The 26,676-nt window shown below is 40.4% G+C and overlaps 1 long non-coding RNA gene across 1 annotated transcript in view; it reads right to left on the bottom strand.

Annotated features, from left to right (window-relative positions):
* Positions 1–341: 341 nt before the first annotated feature.
* LOC149783500 (uncharacterized) overlaps positions 342–26,676 on the bottom strand; it is a 38,806-nt gene continuing 12,471 nt past the window's right edge. Inside the window, exons 5-7 of the long non-coding RNA XR_016414022.1 lie at positions 6,094–6,128; positions 1,371–1,521; positions 342–723 (exon numbers count right to left, since the gene is read on the bottom strand). This is a non-coding gene — a long non-coding RNA (uncharacterized LOC149783500). The remainder of the gene's footprint in view (positions 724–1,370; positions 1,522–6,093; positions 6,129–26,676) is intronic.

Below are 26,676 nucleotides of genomic sequence, written 5' to 3'. Positions count from 1 at the left end.
TTATTCTTAAGGCAATAAATGATGTGGTTTTTGCTTAAAGCATGAAATAGCGAGAGTTATATAGGTACCATAAAGGTAATGTATTCCTAACATAGCATGTACAGATGTGTTTTGACCAAGCTAAGAGCAAGCGTCAAATTCATTGTACTTCTGCCTTTGATAGTTTTGCTGAGATGAATTTTTCGAAGTCCATGACTTATAATACGGAGCTTTATGTATTGATGCTTCGAAAGAGATGCGGGAAAAGTCATCTTTACCCATGAACAAGTTCGTTCAGAACAATACATTTAAACAATAAAAATCAACAAGATTGCCGCATGGTAATAAATTGGATCCTTTAATGTTGCATTATTACCATGAAAAGATAAGGCATGCTATTAGGTATAAATGTTATCATATTGTATTATTAGTATTCCACTGTAATTGTGAACAAATGTATGCATCATTCCTCCGACTAGGTCCTTAGGACATCCTAACTGTTGATTGTATGTTTTTTTTTTTATAAAGGTATTCATCAGGTGCAATTGAATGTATTTTTATCATTATATGAAGGAAAGGTATTGTTAATTCACGACATATTTCCATTTTGCGTTCTTTGAACACCAAACTATGAAAAAGATTAATTACTGCTACACATGATATTCCCTCGGAAGTTCTGAACTAGAAATTCAAGGTCTATAGTCCTCTGGGTATATTACTGTTCATTGTGCTCGCAAATGTACGCTGAAAATAAAGATTTGAGTTGTCAGCATTAAAAACCTCCCAAGCAGTTTAATTTAAATTTTATGTTTAATAGTTTTCATTGTTGATTGGATGTGGTAGACTTGTAAAACAAAATGTAAACTTCTAAAAGTAGTTATAATGTTATAGTATTTGCAGTTGTGTGGTTCCTTTCAAAAGTGAATTTAACAGGGATGATAGATTCGATTTTGTTTTAATTAGGCTGTTACATAAATTAATCTCACGATGAAAGTCAGCATGCGTCAAACGTAATAGGTGCTAAAATAAGTTACTTTATTATAGGTATGAGTCTTCATAAAGATACTCATATATTCAAAGAGGTAGAACGCAGTCAAAAGCGCACTACACTGTACACATAATAGGTTGGCTTTTATTCACAAAGTATTCGCTTGAAAGAGCTGCCAGTGTCGATTGCGTTGAAATGACATTACAGTTTAATATTTTACTTCCTTTCAATTTTCTAATGTCTAATTACTTACTGGGAATAAGGTTGGCAGATTACTTGAGAACACGATTGCATGAAACGAGGTAAACCAAACACATTAAAGCTTTCATTTTTTGACATAAGATTGTTTCGTAATCTAAATATTCTTGACGGATACATTTAAATTATGTCTTTAAGACATCACCTAATTAGCTGCATCGGATCCATAGCGGCATTTTATTGCAAAATGTTTACAATTGTTGAATAGAATGTTGTACTTTTCCTTTGACTCCCCAAGTTGATAACTACGTTGCATATCTTTAGCATTTGCAGCAACATCATTACCGTTTATAGACCTGGAATAAGAAAGAAAAGCGGTTCTACTTGCCTAACAGAAACTGTACTTACTCTGCACACAAGGTTTCGTTCATGTCACCAAATGCATGTAAAAGAGGAAAGGTAGCTTCCTGATTGGTACATGGCTGCAATACAATATATGTGGAAATATCTAAAATTCATTTACTTCCTCTCTATCTATCTACCTTTGTCTGTCTGTCTGTGTATATATATATATATATATATATATATATATATATATATATATATATATATATAATAAATTAAACATCTTAGGATATAACACACAACATCATTTTAATGTATTTAAGAAGGGTCATAAGCCTTTTGTTTACTTCGCGCATTTATATATGTTTCAAAGTAAATGGGATGAAATGATAGAATATATCAAAATATTCTATTAGTGCTTTCTTGGGGTCATAGTAAATTACAATCCATTCGCCTCCAGATCCTTTAAGTACTTCGAGATTAGTAATAATATTTTAATTTTGTTAATATATGTGCAGCATATCTTTACTTAACAAAATCTAAAATGTTTTCTTTATACTTTTGTTGTACTCAGATACTACGAGTAGCTGTAGTAACTTTTTATGGCTACTGTTAAAAGGAAATGCATTTTCCCTTGTTCTTGGTAACAGCGTCTACCATATAATTTATTTCAAATTCAAGAACTGAACCAGCAACTCATGATACGTAAAAAGAAAGAAAACCAAATTGTTTCATTAACTGAGAACATGAAAATTGTTTTATATATGATATGACATTTTCGTTTGTTTTGATAATACTTTAATAAGTTGTTTTTGGTTATTTTTCTAAAACATTTTATCTGATCCATGCATGGGTTTTTATCAGGTCTTATGGCTATTGGATGTTTCTTTTTGTGCATTTTTTTTTCGTCTGAAAGACGACATAAACTCAGCAAATATTCACTGCATGGCGTCGTATTATGTTAAGCAAAGATGAATATGTTTCAGAAATCTTCCTTCCTATCAACCAGAACCATGAGTTACAAATGATGTGGCACCATGAGCTACTCAAATAGATGTAGCTAAAAATAATGCAGGTAGTACTTTTCTTAAGATTTCGATGTTTGAGCTTTTGCAACTGTTATAACATGAAAGCAAAAGAGTAACCTTCTTTGTTATATGTTTGTGACTTTGCATTTAAAATGATGTTTTATTTACATTCTTAAATGTTTAGTTATTGTCTTTGTTTTATCTTATCAACGGATGTATTTTGAATGTTGTTGCATTTGTTTCGTTAAATAAGAATTTTTCTACTTTTTTGTACATTTGACAATCAAACAAGAGCTTTGGTATACAACTCCATAGCATTTAATTATCATTCATTGCATTTAATGTTTTCGGTTTTCAATTAATATGACTTCATGCCAATAATATGGGACATATTAGCTTAATTGCCTTTCCTAGGACAGGAGTCATAAAAGAAAGTTTAAACAGAAAATAAAAAAGTATAAACTGTAAAACAAAATGGGATGAGCGAACTTAATGGTACGTTTCAACATGCAAACAAATATAGTAAAAAAGAAGATTCAAGAAAATTGTGAAGCCGATAGTTCCGAACTAGCGCCTCTCGTTTGGCAGACGGGTGTCATGCAAGACAGTTTGAAGAAAAAAAAAATGTTTTTAAAAATAACAAAATGAGATGCGCTCGTTTAGAAAAAAATTATTTACGTTATATATATATATATATATATATATATATATATATATATATATATATATATGTTAAACAAATTGGGATGCTGCTAGTTACGAACTCACGTCATCTTATGTGGCAGCCGAGAAACACAAAAAGTGTTTATATATATATATATATATATATATATATATATATATATATATATATATATATATATATATATATATATATCGTATGCAACATGCATGTTTCATGGAATTTTCCACAAAACTCAGATATACGTTCAATATAACTTGCAGTCATCATACATTTTGATTATGTGTTTTACATGAAAATCAAATGTGAGATTTAGAGTTCTGAAATAATAAAATACTCACGATTTTGCAAGTGTCAGCGTTTGAATATTTATCTATGACCTCGTGAAACATTATATATGATCTTGCACACTTGCGCTTGAGCTCATTCAATAGTGCCCTGCCCTACCTGCATATAAAGGACTATTAATTTCGAACAAAAGTTAATCTTCACTTATCGTTATAAAATATCACATTGTTTTGAATTAGATTGTTGTTTATGGTTGCAACATAAAATAATATATACACACGCCAGGCAGTTGTTCAGATGCATTATTGGTAATTCTCCATGCTGGATGTAACTCATTATATTGTTCTATGCATACTTTCATATCCTAAAATTAATATTTTTGATATACCATGCTACTCAAAGTTGTTTCAATATCATTTACCCTAATAGTGATAATTGAACCTGTTTGCTGTAGTTGATATTTATTTACCGAAGTATTTAGGAAATATATTTATATTATTCTGTATTTTGTACTATGTGTTTTGTTTTGTTATCTGTAAGAGTCTTCTTTTATCGAGAAATATTGGGATCAACACCATATATATCGACTGAAACATAGATCATGATAAAGCAATTTATGTTAGTATGTCTTGTGGTTTGTACGCTGTATTTGAAAGAATATCAACAAAAGATATTTAAATTAACTTTTGAAAGATGATGATCCAAACCACCCAGGACAAAGGCTATTCAACCTATTCTTAAAACAAAAGCTGCTGCCATTAAAGAAAACAGTAGTCCTGAAAAAAGTCTTCCCGAATTGTATATTCATTAACGAGTGCACATTTATTTAATCTTGCTTTTTGTATAATGGGTGTGCAACTTAAATAGAAGCAATCACCTTCACATGAGACTATGTTTGGCAATGAATATGCTATATATCATTTTTTGGTTGAAATTTGGAGTAAAAAAGACTTCTAACAAATGTTGGTGTTTACATTAGGACACGCCTATATGAAACTTTGGGCCACCGATTTTTTAAATCAATCTGGTAACTGTCACAACGATTTCTAGTCGTATTTATGGTATATGTAACTTTATACATGGGGCGAAAATGGCTTTGACCTAATAAGCAGTAGCCGCGATATGAGATGTTGAAATGATATTTTGGTTATAAAAGATGTACCACGATAGGTGTATTTACTGTAACGGCCAAGCTAGGTCCTGATAATACTATCTTGGAGTATCGCACCAGCGATAAGTATGCTTCTTATCAGCTGACTAAGAAGGGGGGGGGGGGGGAATGGAGTAAACTCGAACCTTTGACTTCTTTTCAACCATAACACAAGATGATTCATTTATTAAGAAACAGCGAATAAAGTCAGTTCATAACCATGATGGTCTTCTTGTTTCTGTACTAAGCCAACATATTATCATTGTTTGGAGGTACACTATGGTATATGATAATTTCATGCAAGGTCAGGATACACATTAGCACTATACTATTAGTCCATTGTATTATTTCTTCTGATGGGTGAAAATTATATTAGAGTTACCATATGTGGATTTAGTTGCAATAAAGTTTACTACAGAAGAGAAACTATGACTTGATTGTAATTGCGAAATGTAAAGATCTGCAAGGAAAACACTTGCTTGACTTTACACTTCAACTATAGTGTAATATTCATTTGAAGTGAATTGGTATAGATGGAAGTAAATTAGCTGTTAAGTCAGTGAGGAAAACACTCACAATGACTTAGACAACTAATACATTATAAAATAGAAACATAACTTACATTGTTTAGATTGCTAGAATCAAGTATTGTTGAACTGAATTTAGAATGTCATATCGGTAAGGAAAACACTCACAATTACTTAAACATTTTATTTCCCAAGAACTTTGTTGGACTTATAATTTAAGAAAAGGAACTATATATTTGTAATGTAGAGAAACTTCTCTGTATGTCATTAGCTTCATATAACTACTTAAATAAAGAAAATAAATAAAGAAATGAATAAAAGTATTGGTCTGTGAGGACAACACTCACTTGATCATATAACTGAATTTCAAATAACAAATGATAAAACAATATCTAGTTTGCTTGTAACATAAATTAGAAATGACTAGAATGCATATAATTTGGAAGAGAGAAAGGAATTAAAAATAAAGCAATAAAAACAAATAACTTAAATAAAAATTGATTTGTACTTAAATAAACTTTAACAAAAATTTTCTGTCCAAAATATTGCCTAAAGTTACATAGCTATAATAAACTAAACAAAACAAAATTAAAAAAACTAAAACAATAACTGTGATATACCTAGTTTGATGGCTGCTAGCTGACTGAAACCACTCAAATAACCTACAAAGCCTTATACACTCCTGAAAAAAACCACAAAACCTACAACCAACAAAGCACACAAAACCCACAAATCCAACAAAACCCACAAAACCCACAACGCCCACAAAAACCACAACGCCCACAAAAACCACAGTTCTAGCAAAACCCACAAAACCATATTTTTTGTTAGAATATTCAAACACGCATGAGCTAGTATTGCATGTGTATATTTAGTAAATTTTCACAATGATTATTTATAGAAATTACCAGCTGGATATTTTACACATCGCGATTGAATTGCCCTAAATAATAAAAAAAGAAGAAAGAAATCAGTTTTGTATTTCGCTGCACATACCGTGTTAGGCTGTCGCTCGTAGCAATGATTCGGAAAGCGCGTTATGCACTTTTACAATATTATCGAGGTAGACCTCATGAAAGGACAGTCTACATGTATATGTGCCAAATTAATAAAGAAGAGGAGAACCAAACTTAAATGCGATGATGTATACAAATGAAATATCAGGGGATATAAACACATTGAGTATGTACTGTACAGTCTTAAACGGTTAACTAGAAATATTCATTAATTGAATTATCAAGGATGCCAGCCGCCAGCATGATACTCCCTATTTTCGCTATCACAAAAACATGTCGACTATACCAACTAACTATTAATCGACGAAGTAAGCGAAACAAAAGATCCTAGAAAATATTAATGTCAACTCATTTGAGCACTTCACTGCTAATGCACTGATTAAAAGAAATCTAGACCGAATTGGGCGGCTTGTATGAATAATGTTCACCGTATACACGCATGCATACCCCACTCCCTAAATGCAGGTTATTACAATACTTTAGGGGATACCTTGGTTGAGAAACATAGCATATGTGTATTTTATTCTTCTTCTTCTTCTTCTTCTTCTTCTTCTTATTATTATTATTATTATTATTATTATATGCAGTAGTAGCGGATGTCATGTATGCAGCAGTCATAATAGCAATTATAGTTTATTGCATTTGAATGGTAAAATATTAACGAGTTTTTGGATAGTTATACTGCACAATCTTGGGAGTGCAGTATATCCATCGGACAAAACGAATTCGTATTTTTCCTTACAAATGCAGTAACCTTTTAATTATATGCTCAATTTCTTATTCTAAATAAGGCCTAATTATATAAACAAAGATACACTAAAAGAAACAAACTAACTGAATTTATGCTGTATTCCAAATTGAATATACAAACGCAGATTAGTAGTGAATGGGGCACCCTAGGGACAATGTAACTTACCATTAAAAACAGGGTCCCGGCACTCCGGGGACTATGTAAATTTAACATGGGGAAAGCTTGCCCGGCACTCTGGGGACAATGGGAATTAACATGGGAATCTATTTTGGGTTAGTCTAGGGACAAGAGAAATTTAACAAGGGAGAAAAAAGCAATTCTAGCGACAAGGGGAATTGAATATAGGATTTGTTTTTGTTTTTTTAAATAAAATAAAATAAAAAAAAGGGGGTAGGCAATTGAAAGTCTATCTCTTTTCGAGAGATGTGGGTGTCCCTGAAAAGGGCCTTTGGGTTTCTTCTTCTTCTTCTTCTTCTTCTTCTTCTTATTCTTCTAACTCCTAAACTTCTTTATCCATCCCCTTATTTTTTCCATCATTCCTTTCTTCTTCTTCTTCTTCTTCTTCTTTTCTGTTTCCGATATCCAGTCCGGGTGATCCAGCGTTCTGAATTTCTCCTGTATTCTTATCCAGTTATGGTTGAGTTTGTCGAAGTTTTCTTTACTCTTTCTATTTTCTTCTTCTTTTCTTTCCTTAGACCACTTTTCTTTGATGTTCTTGACCTCTTCTGTCAGCACTGTCCTCATTACTTCTTCCACTTTCTTAAGCTTGTCTAAGTCCCACTTCACAAAAGACCAATCTGTCCATTCTACAATGTCTTCTAAAAAACAGCTTACACTCGTCACATAAACTGGCTTCTTTCAACTTGCCCACTTTCACATATGGTGGGTTAATGAAACCTCTGATTCTCCTTTCCTCATCCTCTATCATTTCTTTCACAATATCGATGGCTAAGTGGAGGCTGGTTACTTGTCTTGAGACGAAGTCTTTTGTCACTGCATGCCTCCATTCCTGTTCAAGCCTTTCTACTACAATCAATCCATCCACCATCCAATACCAACTTCCCATAAGGTTGTTATACAAAGCTGAAACTGCTGACATCTTCTTGTTTGCTTATTCCGTGGAATGGGCTCCAATGTCAAGCACTGTTAGTTTTATAGTTAAAGCGCGGACGTGAAGGAAAACATCCCCTACTTTTCTCATTTCATATGATCTACTATCCACATAAGTGAAGCAGCAATAAACAAACCCCCAAATCTACCATCCACACTAACCAACTTAAGCTCTTACAAAACCCAATAATCTACTATCCACACAAACGTACGTGAGCCCTTATAAACACACAATCATATACATAAACTCATACACTCACACTAGGAAAAAAGAGTCAGTGTTTATATTCACACTACTCTACATACACACACACATTGGCAAATCTATTACTATTTCTTTTCTAAATGTTTGGGTAGCCCTGAAAAGGGCTGTTTTTTGACTCCATGGCACCTAGTTAATGATGGCACCTTCCAGGCCTGTCACCACACACACATCTTCTTCCCCAGTCTCTTTTCAGTCTTTTTGGGGGGAGAGCAGAGGCGGGATAAGTGGCTTCAGAATCCCAATTTTCTGTCTCTGGAATTATGAAATTTCCTCTCTCTTTTTCTTCCTCTTCTTTGTTTCTTCTCTCCTCCTCTTCTTTGTTTCTTCTCTCCTCCTCTTCTTTGTTTCTTCTCTCCTCCTCTTTCATTCTTCCCTCTTCTACTATGGCCTCTGCAGCCAGCTCATTCACTATACGCCTGGCATATTCCAGGTGTACATGAAGTTCAAGCAGTTTTGCTAGTCTGGTGTTCATTCTGGTGTTGATCAATCAACAAGCGAAGCTAGACTGCCGAGTGATTTTCAATTAATAGTGAAAGCGCGGAGGTGAAGGAAAACAACCCCTAAAACAAAATTGATATTACCTAGATCATGACCAAACAACGCGCGGATTTAAAAGAAACACTCACTGACTTTTTTATACTACCCATCATTATTCTAAAAAATTTCATTAAATCAATAATATTCTATCCACAAACGCAAAGCAGTCAAATCAAACCCAAATATCTGCTATCCACGCACGTCAAACAGCAAAACACATCATCATAATCTACTAGTCACACAAACGTACTTTAGCCCTTACAATCACTCACACATATAAACCTATACAATCACACCAGAAATGAGTGAGTGTTTATATTCACACTACTCTACATATAAACACACACATTGGCAAATCGATTGTTATTTCTTTTCTAGAGTATTGGGTAGCCCTGCAAAGGGCTGTTTTTTTCTGCTTGCGTCAAGTTGAAGTTACGGCCATCTTTTAGTTTCTAAGAATGCGACGTCCTCTGATGATAGACTTTCTGACGATAGGTCTGCTTCTTCGGAAAGAGAAGAAGAACTCTTTGGTGTCGATACGACAATCGACAAAGCCTCTGTCAGGTTCAGGTTGCTGCTGCTGCTGCTGCTGTTGTTGTTGCTGCTGTCTCTGAAGTCTGTACTTCTCTGTCCTTTCTTCTTTCTCCCTGTTCACTTCTTCTCTGAAGAGCTCTTCTATCAGGTCTTTAGTGACTTTTAACATTCTCACATTCTCTATCTTTTCAGGCTTCGGTATCAGACTGTGTCTGACCCTATGCAAATTCACGTAGGTTTCGTTTAGCTTAGCTAGTTTGGAGCACATCTTCGTAGGAGGATGAGTCGACAATGAATGGTTTGACTGGAAACTAACCATGTTCTTAAAGTCAAAGCGCGGACGTGAAGGAAAACATCCCTCTACGGTTTTCGAGCCGGAACGTTTAATGAGTGTCATGAGAGAGAGAGATAGAGAGAAGTCAAAGCGCATGAATCAAAATTCTTATAGCTAAACAAAAGACAAAGGCATTTTTTTTCAAAACTCAACCTTTTTTTATTCAAAATTACTTAACGCTAACAAACAACTATAACATTTTTTAACAATAATCCAACAATATAGCATCAAACAATTTTTTTTCTTCAAATACCAAACATTTTTTTCAATTTACACATTATTTTGGACAGGGCTGACAACGTTGTGAATGAAATTGTGATTTCCACTGTTGGAAGTCATTAGGCCATTGATGAACACTACGTTTCCTAGCTTGAGACAAAAGATAAGCATAATGGTCACAAAACCATTGATCTACTTTCACATCGTTTCTAGAAGAAGAACGAGGATCAAAATGAGTCACTAAATGTTCTAAGGAATAGCCCAGGCTGCGATGATGCAGAAAATACACACAATATTTTCCACACACCAAGGAATCTGTGCCTTTTAATTTCACATTATTGAATCGGGTGGTCTGAGCATTTCTTCTCATAAAGTCAATGATATCTTCTTCCAGAGGGGGCAATCCATACGAATCAAAATATTCCACACATCCTTCTTGAGGAAAGTAGACGGCTACCCAGTGGGTTCCTGGGAGATGACTTTCGTCAGTGTTGATCACATAAGCTAGATGGTCTTCAGGTTTGCGATGAGGGAGTTCATCTTTAGCACAGACGACAGGATTCCAAGAAGCCGTGTACGAACTGTGGTTCAAAAGATAATAAAGTTCCCAGGTATCCATTGATTTGTGTGAATCTTTTTCTTCTCAGGTAATGATAAGTGATCAATTCGATCCTGACCTTTTGCTTGAAAATGTCTGACAAGTAAAAGGCGTTTAGCTCCGAATTCTTATTCTGGTAAAAGAGAGATTCGATGCGACGGCGCTCCAGAGACGTTAATGGAGGAGAAGAATGTTTAGCCAAGCCTTTATACCATTCGTTCAACACAAATTCTATCTCGATGACACCCCAAGCTTTGTCCAGATATTCGTCCAATTTTTCTTCTTGGCTCAACATCAGACATTTGTCTTGTTGAATTTGACTGGGATGATCGTTGTGACATCCATAGCACTCTTCCTTGATCAATTCTTTTATTACATCTGTCAGGAATGTAGCAAAACAGGAGACTAAATGGTCTTCTTGTTCTGGCCATCTTGACTTCATCATGATAGCTTCTTCGTCTTGGGATTCTTCTTCTTCTTCTTCTTCTTCTTCTTCTTCTTCGGTCTCCTCACATTCCATCTTCAAAGTTTCTTCACTAGGTAAAGAGGGATAACAGTCTTCCATGGCTTCTAATAATCTAGAATGACTTCTCTCAAACTGTTGATTTCTATCGTATTATCAAATTCTGCATTCAGGAGGACGTTCACCGTCTCTGGTAGATTTGTAGTAAACTGAATTTCCACACGAAGCTGACCCGATTTTATAGAGTGGAAATATCCCTCGTCGCTGCCTTGGTCAGGAGTGAAATCAAAAGCCCACAAAGCATAGCCTCCTGCATAATCCTCGTACGTAATACCGTGACTGTTGTTGGTTCCTAACTGACCGGTAGCTTCGTACAGGAACAAGTACGACCTCAAGTAATTCTTCACGGAACCAAAGTTAGGTTCGAAAGGTCGGGTACACAAGGTTTTGCCATCGCGACTGACTTCAATCTTGGACACACTGTAGGGTTGAAACTCAAAAGGGTTTGCGTTGTAGGCTCCGTTGAAGGCTGGATTCTTGACGATACCAAGGATTAAACGTTTGGGTAACTGTCCTTGGAACAGATGATCTTCGATCATGGATCGCTGTCCAGTGGGAATCGTGAACGTTTTCACTTCCACTCGTCGGATCGGATACTTGGCGGTCGTTCTGCTCAACGTCTGACTGATGCCGTTTCCCACTTTAGGCAACACTTCCACACGAAGCACGTAGAGTCTGGTTTCTTGAATGACAGTTTTGTAAGTGGCATCAGCAGCAGCCATTAAATGGAAAGCAGAACTGCTACGATTCAGTCTCAAGCGGATATCCACCCCGTTGAGCAAATATTTTTCTTGTAACCACATGTCTAGATGCAAGCGATCCATCAGTTCTAAACTACGACTTTGTGCAATTTTTGTTCTTCGTTCTACAAATACCGTTAAATTTGAATCATTCCCAGCAATTGCAATGGTGCCAAACTTAGTCGCTTTGTCAGGTTTCCATACCACGCAAGCATGCAGATGAGTGTTCTTGGCTTCTTTTCCGTACGTCAAGAGATTTTCCAGGTAGGCTCGATAAGGGTAAGTATCCATGCTGCTGCTGACCAGTTTGTTATTCAAGTACAAGTCCACTTCGCTAAACAAGGAATGCATGAAATTATTGACGGGAGCTACTGCTTCATCAGCGTCTAGGTTAGCGTTGGGTGGTTCGATCACTTTCACTTTCAAGTACAGGTAACTGCTATTCAGATCGATGTAATCTTCGGGCTGTCCTTTGATTTCAAACTCGATGGGAGCGGAATCCGTCAAAGAGGAGACGGGATGAAATTCCACCCACTGGGATTCTTGCATGGTCATCATCGTGGGGGCATGGCAAACAGATCCAGTTCCGACTTGGAATAGGCGCAAGACTCTCGGTGCATCATTTTTTTCTGTTTTTCAATAATCGAAAACGTCTAAGTCTCGAACGGTTCTTCTTTTCTTTGTCTTTCTAGCTTTAGACGTGTTAAGTCTGGTGAAAGGGTGTTTTCTTCGTCGTCTCTTTCTGCCTTGTCCTTGCTGAATGACTGACTCGGTAGCGTGCAGGGCATTTATAGATGTTTCTCGTCGGCCCTATAGGTCTTTACCCGTTTGCAGCAAGACATTTTTGCCTGCCCTCAAGAAGGCTTCTTTTGGGTTTTGTTTGTCGATGATGACATTTTGGAGAAATTCTTTGCCTTGCGTCAGTGCGGCATCTTTCAAGGCGTGCAATCCGCGTGTCACCATCGGTTTCAACACCGGAGCCACCGAACGAAAAGCCGATTTTAACATATCTTCTAAACCGTGTCCTCGCTGTCGAGCAACCACTCGGTACACTGGATACATGACTTACGAGTCGTGAGAGATCCGTTTTCGAATATGGAGTTTCACCGTGACTTTTCCTTTGGTGAATGGAATATTTTGTCCCAGATCTCCTTTTATAGCAATGTTGACCGTGTCCAAATGCGACTTACTGACAGGTAAATAGTGAGGATGTACAAATTCGCGGTGGACGTGGTAAGTGTTTCCACCTTCCTCGTCAGCGGTCGTGGCAGAATCCACTTTGAAAGGAATGACACGCAGTAACGGCACAGAGGTGTGTTCCACACGTTATACTCCACCACATCGGAGTACACAAACATCAGATTCAGTCCTCGGTTCAGATCTACTTGGGCACGAAATAGCTTGGCAAAAGAATCGCTGTCGTAAATGATTGGTAATTCCTTTTTCTTGATCATGGCCATCCTCATGTCCATGTCTCCGCCCAACATGTCAAACAATTCAGGACAAAATAAAATGGACACGATTTTACTCCCCTCAGGAAATTTCATCAAGAAGCGACGAGATGCTTTGTGGTATTACATGGTGACACTTTTTTGGACACTCTCCAAAGCTTTCAGAAACACGACATTAAACCTGGAGGCTATGGTGCTGACCAAATGTTGACCACTAAAATAATATCCTGGGGAATGAAAAAGTGATAGGTGGTGTACATTTGATTTTTTGTGCCAGGGATTTTCTTGTCATATTTGCCATAGGTATCCAAGTACTGTTGCAATGGTTCGTCATGAACTTCCACATCAAAAAAAATTTGATTGGGAAGGACATTGAGGACTTGGGTCGGGTGAATGATTTCTACTAAAGCCACTTCCCAGTGGGCTTCGTGATCTAATGGGATGGTCTGAGGTAATTTGGCCGTGTAACAGCACAACGTGTTCTTGGGAAACACCTCCATGGAACTGTCACTGGGTAAGGTTAAGTAAAATTGGTTTTGGTGACTCATAATTCCAGAGTTCTGCGGCTGACCGAGGGGTTAATGGACGTCAGAGGAGTGTCTGGGGTTATTGTTGTTGTTGGAGTGGTGACTGACACTGGCACTGGACACAAGGTTCACGTTGTTCCCGTTGGAAGAGAATTTCAGGGAGGGATTGGGAAGGAGGTAACCGATGCAACTGCTTAATAAAATGGTCCACAATTGTTTGTCTCCTTATTGAAAACTCAAATTGGCAATGGCTGTCCCGATGACACAATACACCACGAAGATTTGGCAGAAAAAGACGATTTGCTTTTTAGGCACACGTTCTCCACACCACACCCACAAGGGTTGTTTTTGCAAATCTTGCAGAGAAGAACTGGGTGAAGGAATGGTAGCAGTAGTAGCTGCGTCTGTGTGAAAGGGCATGATGGTCACTTCTTTTTATAGTCGATGACTTGCGAAGCGTCGATCCAAGAATCAAAACTGGGTGGATATCCTTTCCAACGTACTTTGACTTCTTTGACACATCGTTTGCCCACTTTACGGGTTCTGCGTTCGAGAATGCTTTCGATGTCGTACACGTCGTCTTCTTTTTTGGTGACACGTTGTATGTCAGGCAAATAAAACGTTCCTTTGAGCACTTCTCCGTTCATGTCTTCCAATTTATAGACGGCAGGATGACGGCCATGCACTCGTCCAGTGACACGAAACAATTCGGTTGTCCAGTTAGGTAAGTAACCTTTGTCGAAAGTGCGTTTGGTTTTGCCAATGCGCACCAATCTCCTACGGTCAACACTCCACTTTTTTGGGGCACAGCCCTCGTCGGGACGTACCAAACAGGCGCTCAAACACCAGCACTTCGTTCTCGGGAGTCACTTCTTGCGGGGCACGTCCGATGCTTCGATGGTAAGATTGGTTGTACGCTTGCACCAGGTGCGGTAAGATGTCGATGTACTTCAGAGTGTGGTGATGCGTAAAATATTTTCACATGCGTTCTTTCTAAGTGCGTTGAAAACGTTCCACGATGCTGGCGTTAGTTTCAGGATTCTCGGTAGTAAAAAATGAATGTCACATTTCTTTAATTCTTTTTGAAAAGCTTGGTTCAGAAATTCGGTGCCTTTGTCCGTTTGCCATCGAAGAGGGTGACGACCACTTTGTTTCAACACTCGTTGCAGGGCTCGCACTAACTCGCTGCTCGATTTGGAAGTGAAGGGTACGACCCAGGCAAATTTGGTAAAGACGTCGATGACACAAAACAAATATTTGTAGCCACGATTGTGCTGGCCAAATGAGAGACATCGGCTAAATCGGCTTGCCATTGATGATCGATGCCTTCCGCTAGGGTGCGGCTTGTGGAAAACTTGCGTCGAATGGGTTTGTGTAAAGTGTAGGTAGCTTGCTCTTGTAACCATTGTTGCACTTGAGGTAAACGGAGACATTTCAGTCGAGTTTTGGCAGCACGATACAATTTTTGAACTTCTGCGTAACCTGCAGGATGGGAGGGATCGTAGTAAATGCTGGCTAACACTTTTTCCATTTTTTGTGTGTTAATAAGTCACCTACTCTTCGGTGATGCTACTTTTGGTGGGACGAAAGGGTGGCTTAGAAACGGATTTACGTGTCCGATGGGCTACGGGAGTAGAAGTCGAAGGTAGTGGTGGTGGTGGAGGTGGCAATGGAATGGCTTTTATCTTCTTTTCTTTTTTCACTTCTGGTTTCCCTTCTTTCTTTTTCACTTCTGTCGAAGGAGGAGTGGACATCATCTTTTTAACCCAAGCTTTCATTTCTTCTCGTTAGGGTGTGGGGGACGGGGTCAACAAGGATGCTGAAATCTTACTTGAAATGGGTGCTGCTGACGGTGTTTGAAACACTTCTCGCATCTCTTCTTCCTCAGCTCTTCGTGGGGTAACATCTCTGGTGACCCCTGGGGATGGTAGTAGTGCTGCTGGTGGTGGTAGTGATGATGGTGCTGGACTTTTCATCAAGGTCTTAAAATCTTTCAGAGTGGGTAGAGCTGTTTCGTCTAAAGCTTTCTGGTGAAAGAGTTGCATTTGTGGCAAGAGGTGACCGTACTTTTGCGATTTTTCTCTTTCGGACAAATCTTGGGGATCCATCAAGGACTGCAATTCGTGTTGTAACTGGGACATCTCGCTCAAATTGGGATTGGGATGTAAATGCGGGGTGCGTTGTTCTTGCCAACGATGGTATTCCATTCATCGTTTGTAAGGCACTAAAGCTAGTTTTCGTCCTTCCATGGGGTTGTCAAGGGTCGATTCTGAGATCATGGGACTTCAGAGAGCCTTTTTATCAAGCTCCCATCAGTCCTCCCAACATGGTTCCCAAGACTCCTTTCAGCAATGGGCCTAACAAGAGAGGGTAAAATGCCTCCACGTTGCACCAACATCTTCTTTTGACGAATGGGAGTTTTCTCTTGAACCATTTGGCATTGTTTCTGGTGTTTGGACAAAGGGATCGTGCCTTTCAAGACGTTCAAACAACATTCGCACACGGTATCGATGACCTCTTTGGAGGCTGATTGAATGAGTTGTTTTCGTAGGGTGAAGAAGCTTTGGACAGGACAGATAACATCTCCATATGTTTGACTAAACGTGGACGCAGTCCTTTTCTTTTCTTTCCCTGGGGTTGTTTAGAAGAGGGATGTTTTCTGGAGGGTGACAACTTTGAGTCTTCAGCACCAAAATCACTGATACCCCTACTCGGTCACAGGCCTTTATTATACTGGAACGCGTCGCCACTGGTTGTCTTTACGGCGTATCAACTTCAGGACAGGCATGACACGTCGTGCAGGGGTACGTAATGGACAAAATCGAGTCAGTTTTTGCTTGGACAAATCCAGTAAACTTTGTATCATGCCCGATCTTTCTTGAACTTTGATTTTGGGAGAAGGTACTTTATGAGCAGCGGCCACTGCCACTAAATTGAAGGGTCCTGCCACTTGGGAAGTTCTTGGGGTCGTGAACGGAGAAGTTCTTGGTGTAATCAACTTCTCCAAGTACTCTTCAGTTATTGGTGTCATCAACGGAGAAGTGAATGAACCTGAGGCTACCGGACACGCGGTCACCGCCTTTGCAGGTCGTGGTTTGCGAGCGTAAGGTTGCGTCCTGGCCGAAGTGCCTCTCTTGCGAGTAGTTTTCTTCTGTAGACTTTTCTTTTTCTGAGGACTTTTTATCTGTTTCTTCTTCTGGGGGCTTTTCTTTTTCCGGGTTGGTGTCTGGTAAGAGGAGGGTCCCGCCACTGGAGAAGTTCTCCTTGGGAACCTGGTCTTTTTCTTCTTCTTGGAGTTTCGTTTGACTTTCTTCTTGGGGAGAACTTTGGGGGCATTAGGATCCCATCTTAAGAGAGAGCGAATGATGACCCCTCCTAGAGTACCGCTCCCTCCAGGTTTCAAAATGATTTGTTTTTTTGGTTTGGGTGTCGATGCGGGGATCGGCCAGTTGGGTCAAAGCGACTTTGTTTCGATCAAAAAAGCGTTTGGTTTGATGAGGAATCTGAATGATCCCTTGGAGTAATTGACGTGCCGTCACCGTGAACCATCGTAAGACCTCTTTGAGACTAGCTTCTAAGACACGAGCTCGTGTTTGTGGACTTTCTCGACTGATGCCATACAAGGCACGTATCAGTTTGACGGGAAGATGCGACTGAAGGGACGTCATGTTGACATTGTGTGAGACAGACGAAAAGGGTCTGAGGCTTTTATAGATTTGTTTTTCTGGAATGAAGTTAAGTCGAGGACGGAGACGTGTACAGGACAGGCCCTCCGTCTTGGCACCAGTGGTGAAACAAGTGGGTACGAAATCGCAAATCCTCGGGGGTCGTAGGTTTCAAATCGACAAGTAAATAGGCGTGTGGAGTTTGAGTGGCATCGTCGTACGCCTGAGTCAGCCAAGGCGTTCCTGACTGTTTGTCTAAGACTTGCACTTGTGATTTATCTAGAGGGCTTTTAAACAAGGCCACGTAATGCGCATTGAGACTGATGGTGCGATGGGCTTTACTTTGTTGAAACAAATTTTGGGTGATGTAAACGACACTGGCATTACGGTGATGCCCTTTGCGCGTGAACCACAGTTTAATTTCTTCTTCGTCTTCTCCTAACATGTCGTCAAAAATGACCAAATGGGTTTGACGGGAGTCAGAGACGATGCCGTCGTCTTCTTTAGGAATGCCTTCCACAAACACGATGGAATCGCCTTGACTTTCTCGCAAGAGGCTGTACGCCGATTGCCACTCTTTGTAACACCACACGATGCGTTGAGGTGGACGATCGATCAAATGATGTTTATGTTCGATCAAACGTTTGATGAATTCGGTTTTGCCTGAACCGCTAGGTCCAGCAATGAGCATGTTAAAGGGATGGCGAAGATACAAAGCCTCCCAACTGGCACGATCTAAGTGTTCGTCAATGACTTTGACAGTGGAGGAAGAGGGAGCAGAGACAGCAGAGGTAGTCATAGTGTCAGGAATGTCACTTGTGACACGAAAACAAACAAGACAAGAGTTTATATACTTTTTTTCAGGACACGTTTATTGAATGTTTTAAACATGAATACGAAAGACAAAAATACATAAAAGCCAAAGGCTTAAGTACAACGATAAAAGGCACATGATAACCATCAACGTGGAATAAACACAAGTGTCTGTACAACATGTTTTGGGTAATGTTCTGACCAGTTCTATAGGGGGTAAGGTCACACAAGTGTCCTCCCGAAAGGGTCTTTCAGGCATGTCCACGACAGTCCTGTCCTGGGTGATGGGTTCTTCTGGTACTGTCACTAACACAGGTTGAAAAGTAACTTTTTTCTTTGGACGTTGAAAGGAAGGATCACAACTCTCGAGCATACTGGGCCACTTCTTGGGTCCAAGCCTCAAAATTCCTATTTTTTCCAGTCACGGACATCTGTCCAATGGGGGTGTAAGTCACAAGCTACACACACATCGTCATACACATCTTGGGTAGCTAAAAGTTGACGAATCTTTTTCTCCGTAGAGGTCGAGAAGTATCCAGATGAAAACGTAAGTCTTTGAGCAAAAGAAGACTCTCGTGAACATTTAAAGGCATCACTTTCATGTCAAATGGGGTGGTAAGTACTGTTCGTAAAGAGTCCACAAGGAATCGGCTGGTAAACGAAATCCCAGAAAACAAGTCACTAAGACACACACTATGCGTCGTCCCAAATTGAACGGATACAGTTCTTGTAATAAATGATGGTAATGATCCACGGTTTGGATATGGTCATTGAGTTCCTTCCATGGAATCTGTTCAATTACATGTGACATAAGTCGTGGCATGGCAGCCTGTTTTTATAGTCTCTTTGTCTCGGAAACAATACACGTACTTTCTAGCCAGAGATCTTTGTTCTCCAGTAGGGAATCTAAATCTTGCATACTGTAACCGAAACGTCAGGCTTTGTTTAGAAGTTTCCTCTTCCGCTAAGTAGATTCCACGTAAAGTATGTTGGTAATCCTTTAACTTGTCTTCCTCAATGCGTTGCACTAGGTGAATCTCGAAGTAACCAGAATGATCAACACGTGGATCATTGGGGCCCTGGAAGTATTGAACAAGGTCTGACCGCTGAAACAATTTCTCACGAATCAGTTCTCTTATGCCATTCAGGTACCAGTGGTTAAAGATCTGGCGACGTAACGGATGAAATTGTTCTTTACGTTTGACTTGTATTTTGACCAGCTCTCGGTGAATGCGTTCTCTCAACTGCACAGGCAAAGCACGAATGTTCTCTTGTAAAGTATCCATGAATAGGTCAGTCCGTACAATTCACAATATTCTCCTAGAGCAAAAGTAATCCACATAGTGAGTAATTTCTGACCACTGCCATTCAGGGTAACGTCCAAGAATCTCACTGAACTCTTTTGATGTAAACGGTCTAGAGTGATATAATAGGACGAATGCACACTTGACCCAGAGAAATCTAACACACTGATTGACCTTTTTCACTTTCCTCTTGTGAATTTCTCTACACAAAAGTTCTACAGTTACCCATTGAGATTTCACACTGGCAAGTCCCTGCCAAACTTCCTTGTAAATCTTCTCTTGCAGCTCTTTAGGTAATGATTCAATATCGCTTTTGAAATGAAGTTTAAATACTGGTCTCGGTGATGTCCAACATTTCACTCCTAGCCAGTCTGGTTTCTTCTTCAACGACATGGTAAGTTACTTCAATGTCTCGGTCCCACTAAGGGTAAGTAATGACAATTCGGTGACCATCGAGCATGTTCCAGGTGGGTCGAATCTTGTGGTTCCCAGTGGTGAAGTGACACACCGCAACTGAAGCACTTGACTTTATCCTGTTCACCCAAGTAGTAAAATCCGGCTCTGGCGAATTCTTCGGTGGTCGGTCCTCCCAGATACTTAGGCCATTTTCCTTTGAACGATTGAAGACGATTTTCAAAGTCGCAGTATTCCGACAAACGCACAGGTAACGAATATTCGTCTTTCACAGGTTCGTTTCGATGAGGGTTGGGTGACATGGACAGGAGTTTGCTCAGGGCTGGATGACATCCATAGGGAGGTAGACGTGAAGGTAGACATTCACCTTTAAAATGAAACCCAGTAAAGTGTCCAAGAGGACGAGTGGCATCGCTTTCGCATCCCTCAGGTTTGACACGCTCATCATCACTTTCCATGATAGGGACAGTGAGAACAAGGTTCCCATGATGCTTTACGGCATCACTAAGGTCACAGCGTACAGCATCGTTCCCATTGCAAGGCTCACAATCGCATTCCACTTCAGAGCCCCCAAACTTGAATTGTGCCCTTCTGAACTTGTTGTGTGCTTCTCTGAAAGTATTCATCTTGTTCGCTTGGTCTTGGTAGTCACAATGAACTATCGATCTTGCCTAGAGTTCCTTTTTATATAGAGACCAATACCGACGTGTCCATACGGTAAAGTGAAATGATTGGGAAGTCGCACTCGCTTCTGGTACACGATTTGATAGACTTTTTTCCAAGGGTCGACTGACGATTTGGTGAGTGGGTAAACGTACAATCTTGTTCGGTTGGTGAGTGGTCGCTTTAAAGTTTTCATCCTCTCCAGATTGCAAGGCTTCTTTCAATACCCCAAAGTTGACCACTCGACTAGTACGATAATTCAGAGTCAATCCTTTCACTTTACACTTCGTGTGCACTTCTCCTTGTGGGTCCCGGTATTCGTAGCCGTAATTTTTGGGACCGCCACTAACGAAACTTAGAATCTTGTCGTCGGGATGCTCGTCTGTCCAGACTCCTAAACGGTCTCCTTCGATGTCAGGGTGCTGTTGACTCGGGTGATGGATGTAAATGCAACTGTCCGTATCAAAGTACAGGACGCGTTCCCCTAACAGTTCTAAAGCTTCGTACAATTTTAAGCGAGCATGAGCTCTCACGTAAGCCGCAATGATGACATTTCCAAAAGGGTCGTCTTGTACAAAGTCCAGATCTTCTTCGTAACTGACCAAGATCAAATCCTCGCGAACGACGTCCACGTGTTTCATGAATTTGGTTTTGTCGTGAATCATCTGAAAGTAGCGGGAAGGTTCTGTGAAATACTCCGTCTTGGGTAAACACGGACGTTGTGCCATTTTACCCCACAAGCAATTTAACATCACTTTGGCAAACGATCGCCTGCCTTCGTTTTTCTCGATGTGATCTAAAGTTATGCCTTCTTGTGCTCAGTATTTCTCTTTGAATGTCTTTTGGTCTTCGGGAGTGTGACACCAGGAAGGATAGCCACTGGCTTCTTGTTTCAGTTTCAAAAATGCATCCACGTAGTCGGCGAAAATGCCTTTCTGACTGGGGTCACCCTTGTGGTATTGTTGTGTCTTGGGAAAGTGACAAATTTCGTACACTTCTAACAGTTGGTATCCCATGTCCAGAGCTTTGAACAATTCTACGCTGACCCAGGGTCCCGTCAAAGCCCGTTCTTCCTGGGTGTACTGACAAGGCTGATCTTGGTTGCACGTTTCGGCACAAGTACGGCACAAAGGAAACATCAGTTTGCCTTGGCAATGGTGAGGTAAGACGGGATGGTACAAGTCCTTGGGAGGCAAAACTTTGCACTTGATCAAGCCTTCGTATTGTCGAATGTTTTTCAGGTCGGTGTGTTCCGTTAACAATTGCGGGTGCCCTGCAGGAAAGCGACAATATTTGCATACGTAGGGATACAGCGAACACACGTCCAAGTATTTTTTTCTTCTCCTTTCTCTTCGTCGGCTTGGTACAGCAAACAGGTGGCATTGGTCCTTCCTCCGTACAAACTATCCCTCGGGTTCAGCGGGTCCATGAACTGGTAACTTTCCACGAGGCGTTTAAATTCGGGATCGGTTTTCAAGCGGTGATCGTACTTGTGTTCCCACATTTCCTTCACTTGGTATCCTTGCTGTTCTAACTTTAGGCGTCGCTGACAAGTGGCCTGGTACAGGTCTTCCATGGTTCGTTGTAAAAACTGATTTTTAGTGCCACGGTCAGGGCAACAGACGGGACATCCGTGAAATAAGCAACCGTTAAACTCGTACACGATCTTGGGGTTTTCTAAGTCCCAGCCATCGACCGAATGCGTTCCAATGGTCTTTTCGCCCCCTCCGTTACGGGCATGCTGAATCCATTTGTCTTCCTTGTCGCACAAGTAATGTAACCAGCGTAGGGCTTTGACCGAGTATTGACGTTTGACATAGTTGGTCGTTTGAGGACTGATGACAGCTACGGTGTTTTCAGGCATGAATCGTTGCCGGTACACTAAGGAACACGCTTTGGCAATGGTGCAAGCTTCTTTCAAAGGATCGACCCCTCCGTGTTCCATGAACAGTTCTCGAAATTTTCCACAGCAACGTCGTAAAATGTCCACGTCGGAACGACAATACTTTAACATTTTTTCCTTCAAGTCGAAAGGGTCGGAGGCGTGAGCCTGGTACGAAGCGTAGAAAGCTTCTCGTTGTTCGGTACGCATGTTGTCAGGGTCGTAATAGTGAGCCTCAGGCAAGTGGGGTAGAACGGCGTGTTGATTGGCTTCCGTATTGAAAAAGTGTGGAAAGTACCCTTTAGCCATTTCTCTCATTCCAAATGTTTTAGGCATTCGACTCAAAGGCATGGCTAGGTAACTCATCGAATCCTTAAACTGCACTTGTCTCACTTGCATGAAAATGATTTTGGCTCCGTTCAAAGTGACTTTAGGACGTTCGGTGCCTTGTTCCGTATAGTATCTCAAAAGAAACTGTCCATCGTATCCGGAGAAATTGTGAGCCATCACTGTGGCATGACGATGACAATCTCCGTAACGTTCGATGTCCTCTTGGCTCCACGTCATGTCGATGGGGTTTAAGACCCATTGGGCAAACTCGGCTAGCGTCTTTGGTCCCCGAAAGATTTTTTCACGCCCTCCGGGAATCTTGCTGCAGTGAGGGCAATGACTGAAGATAGGTTCTTGAATGCACTTCTCGCACGCTCGATGAGCCACGCAGAAATTAGGAATGTGAACGCCGGTCTCTTGCACGCATTCGAAATCGAAAAAGATGAAATTGCCTTTCTTCTTGTGTCCATCCTCTTTCTCTTTTGGGGATTGGTATTTTTGCACGTAGCATTGGTGTTCCAAGTCCACGATGTGGTGACAAATGTGACATTTTTTCTTTCCTGAACATACGTGTGCCTTGGCACTGTTGGTACGTATGCCTTGTCCACAGGTAGGGCACAATCTCAGGAGTTGACAAGCACATTTCTGCTGTGAACCTTGCGTCTTCAGATGTTGTTGGTAACAAGCAGGGCTGACAAACGTGCGCAGAGAAGCAGGACAATGCAATGGTTCTTGCCTTTCGCTCAGACAGGGTGGAGAGGCCAAACATCCTGGGCATTTCGATCCACAATGTTTGTGTTGTTCTCGGTTTTTATAGCCATAGTCACATTTCTCACAGTAATAACTGTATCCCAGGAATGAAGTGATACTAGTAATGGTATCGAAATGCTCATCGTGATGATAAAGGTGAATGTATATTCCATCCTTAAAGTCTTTCCCTCGAAACAACAGAGGCCCGCGTACTTCTTGAGGGTGCATTTTCAAGGTGTATAATGGAGCTAGGACATCTTGCAATTTTTGCATTTCAGGAATGCCGCAAGGTGTGTCTTTGGACAGGCTAGCTTGTTGTAACAGGAGTTCTGCTTCACTTCGTTGTTTGGCTCGGTTCGATTTTGGAATGTTCTCCCAGGCTCTTTTCCATTCTGCCGTGTCGTTTTTGTTGGCTTAGGTTCGTCCCACCACGATAGCCCTGGCTAAACACATCTGGTCTTGAGGGTTGTGAATTTGGACGAGGCTTGTTTTGGTGATGCGAAGGTCGTTCACGAATAACACATTATTGCGTTGTCCTGTCCCTTGAGGAGGAGAGACGTGGGTCATGTCGAGTGTGGCTTTTCCATCGGTGATGTCAAAATGGTCATTAGATTATTGCACGTGTTGAATCTTGTCCATGACTTTGGAAGCGGCCAATTCTGCAGGGGTGCTAAACTCGATCCAAACAGGGGATTTCAAATCGTCGTGTTGTATGGAAAGTCTCAAGCGATCGTCTTCTTTGGGTTGACATTGTCGCTTGAGTGTGGTGAGCAAAGAATCCCACACCCCGGTGATGAACCCTTCTGCCTTCTCTAAGGGTACGTCGGCCTTGAAATCTTCAAACTTCACCGAGTATTTGTAAGCCGTGGTTCTAAATTTTCTAGAGGAGCGCTTTTCGGTTTCTCGAATGGAATAGTATTTGTCAGGGTTGACTAAGGGTGGTGAACTTTGTTTAGAGGGTTTGGATTCTGATTCATTCATGTCATCTTCAAAATCACTGGCATGAATTTGTGCCAAGACTTCAGCTCTGGTACCAGGCGATAGATCACGTTTCTGCCTCTTACTTTCTTCTTCTTTCTTCTCAAATGAATTGGATCGTTTCATCTTGAGTGAAAAACGTCAAATAACTGAAGCTTAAACACCATGGACGAATTTATAGTCATGGCAGACCAGCGTATATAAAAGGGTGTTTGTCTTGTCCTTTCACTATTCATTTCACTCTCAAACCGAGCACAACGATGGAAGAGACAACACAAATCGAAAGTTTCATCAGAGCTTTGCGAGGGGTCATTAGGAAATTCTCTTAAGACCAGCCGACGGACTACTCTCCTTCCTTGCGAGATAAAAGTCAAGATACTTGCTATATCTGTCAGAAGAAAGGACATTGGTCTTCAGAGTGTCCAGACCGTCAAAAAAGAAAAAAAAGGGGTTAGAAAAGACAAAAGTCAAGATACCTGTTATTATTGTCAAGAAAAAGGACATTGGTCTCCAGATTGCCCAAAAAAGAAACAAGAGGAGTCAGAAGGAGAGAGGGATTCTTCAGAGGAAGAAGAAGAGGAGGAAGAAAGCAGACAAGTGAAGAAAAAGAAACAGGAGAAGAAAAGAAGAAGGGAAGAAAGTGAGGAGAAAGAGGAGGAAAAGACTGTGACGGTGAAGAAATTCAAAAAACAGAGAGACTAAACAATGAGACAGAAGAAGTGTATGAAGTTTTTAAAGTGCTCTGTTGTTAATTGTGAATTGGATTGTAACTATTGATAAAAGAATAAATTAGGTATAAAAAGGTAAGTGTCTTTGGGTTTTGATTTTAAAATAAGAACGTACACTCACACATTCATACACACGTACTATAGGGGTAAAATGGGTTGTTTATTTTTTGAGTTATTGGCAATTGAAAGTCTATCTCTTTTCGAGAGACGTGGGTGGCCCTGAAAAGGGCCTTTGGTTTTTGGTGTAGGGGTGAGTTTAAGCAATCAACTTTAACTGCCTTAAGACTTTGCCACGGCCGAGGCCTACTTCTGATGATGATTTGGTTGAAATCACTAAGGGTGGTACGGTAGGTTTAGTCACAGGGTTGGCGTGTTTAGCTCGGGAAGGTCGTATTCTCTTCGGTCGTGATAACGAAGTCTGATACATTTGTTTCAGACTTCTTAACTCCGCTAAAATGTCCAACAGTACCGTGACGATTTGACTTTCACCCTCTTGTGTCTTTGCTGCTTCTTCTTGTTGTTTATTTCTTACCTCTTCTTCTTGTTGCTGTTGCCGTAGAAGAAAAGCTTGTTCTGCTTCCTTTTACCGTTGTATAAATTTCTCCAATTCTTCTTTCTGTCTCTGTCTAAAATTCTCCACTTGCGGTAATGAAGGTGACGAAGGTTCCGGAACAAATTCTTGCGAGGTAAGAAAATCAACAAAATCCCAATTTACCTCTTCTGAAAGTAAGTCCGGGTTCCCTTGTGTAGTCTCCACTGCTGGTGCACCCCAGTTGATCGTTTTCTGAATTTCCGTCATGTTGAAAAAACTGTCGCATGGATTGACTACACACGGGCGCTAGCGAATCTATATAGACCACGTGACGTCACAGACTGCTCTCTTCCGATTGGACGTGGACTGACTGAATTTTGTAACGCGTGTTTGGATTGGTCAATGAACTCAATCCGTTTCAATCCTTCCTCTACCTATAAATAAGCGCAGTTCACTGCATTGATTCACCTGTTCTCGGCGCTTCAAGATGTGGACCACAGTCGAATCATCACCCTTGTGTCTTCGATGATGTTCAGGACGGACATACCGATGTATGTCCGATCTGAATGGACAGTTGTCCACAGGACCGCCAGCAACCTATGGATACGTATTATTTACGTGGAGAGGCAAGGATGCCTCAAAAGAGTCCTGATTTACGGTCCTACAGTGAGACGAAGCCTAAGGACAAGAAGAAGTCACAGATGCCCTTTATGTTAAGGGCATATGTAAACCCAAAGGCCCTTTTCAGGGCCACCCACATCTCTCGAAAAGAGATAGACTTTCAATTGCCTACCCCCTTTTTTATTTTATTTTAAAAAGAAAACAAC

This window comes from Sinohyriopsis cumingii, chromosome 14, assembly GCF_028554795.1.
Source record: "Sinohyriopsis cumingii isolate HCF-2022 chromosome 14, ASM2855479v2, whole genome shotgun sequence".
In the NCBI taxonomy this organism is placed as follows: Eukaryota; Metazoa; Mollusca; class Bivalvia; order Unionida; family Unionidae; genus Sinohyriopsis; species Sinohyriopsis cumingii.
This window is presented reverse-complemented; position numbering and strand designations above follow the sequence as displayed.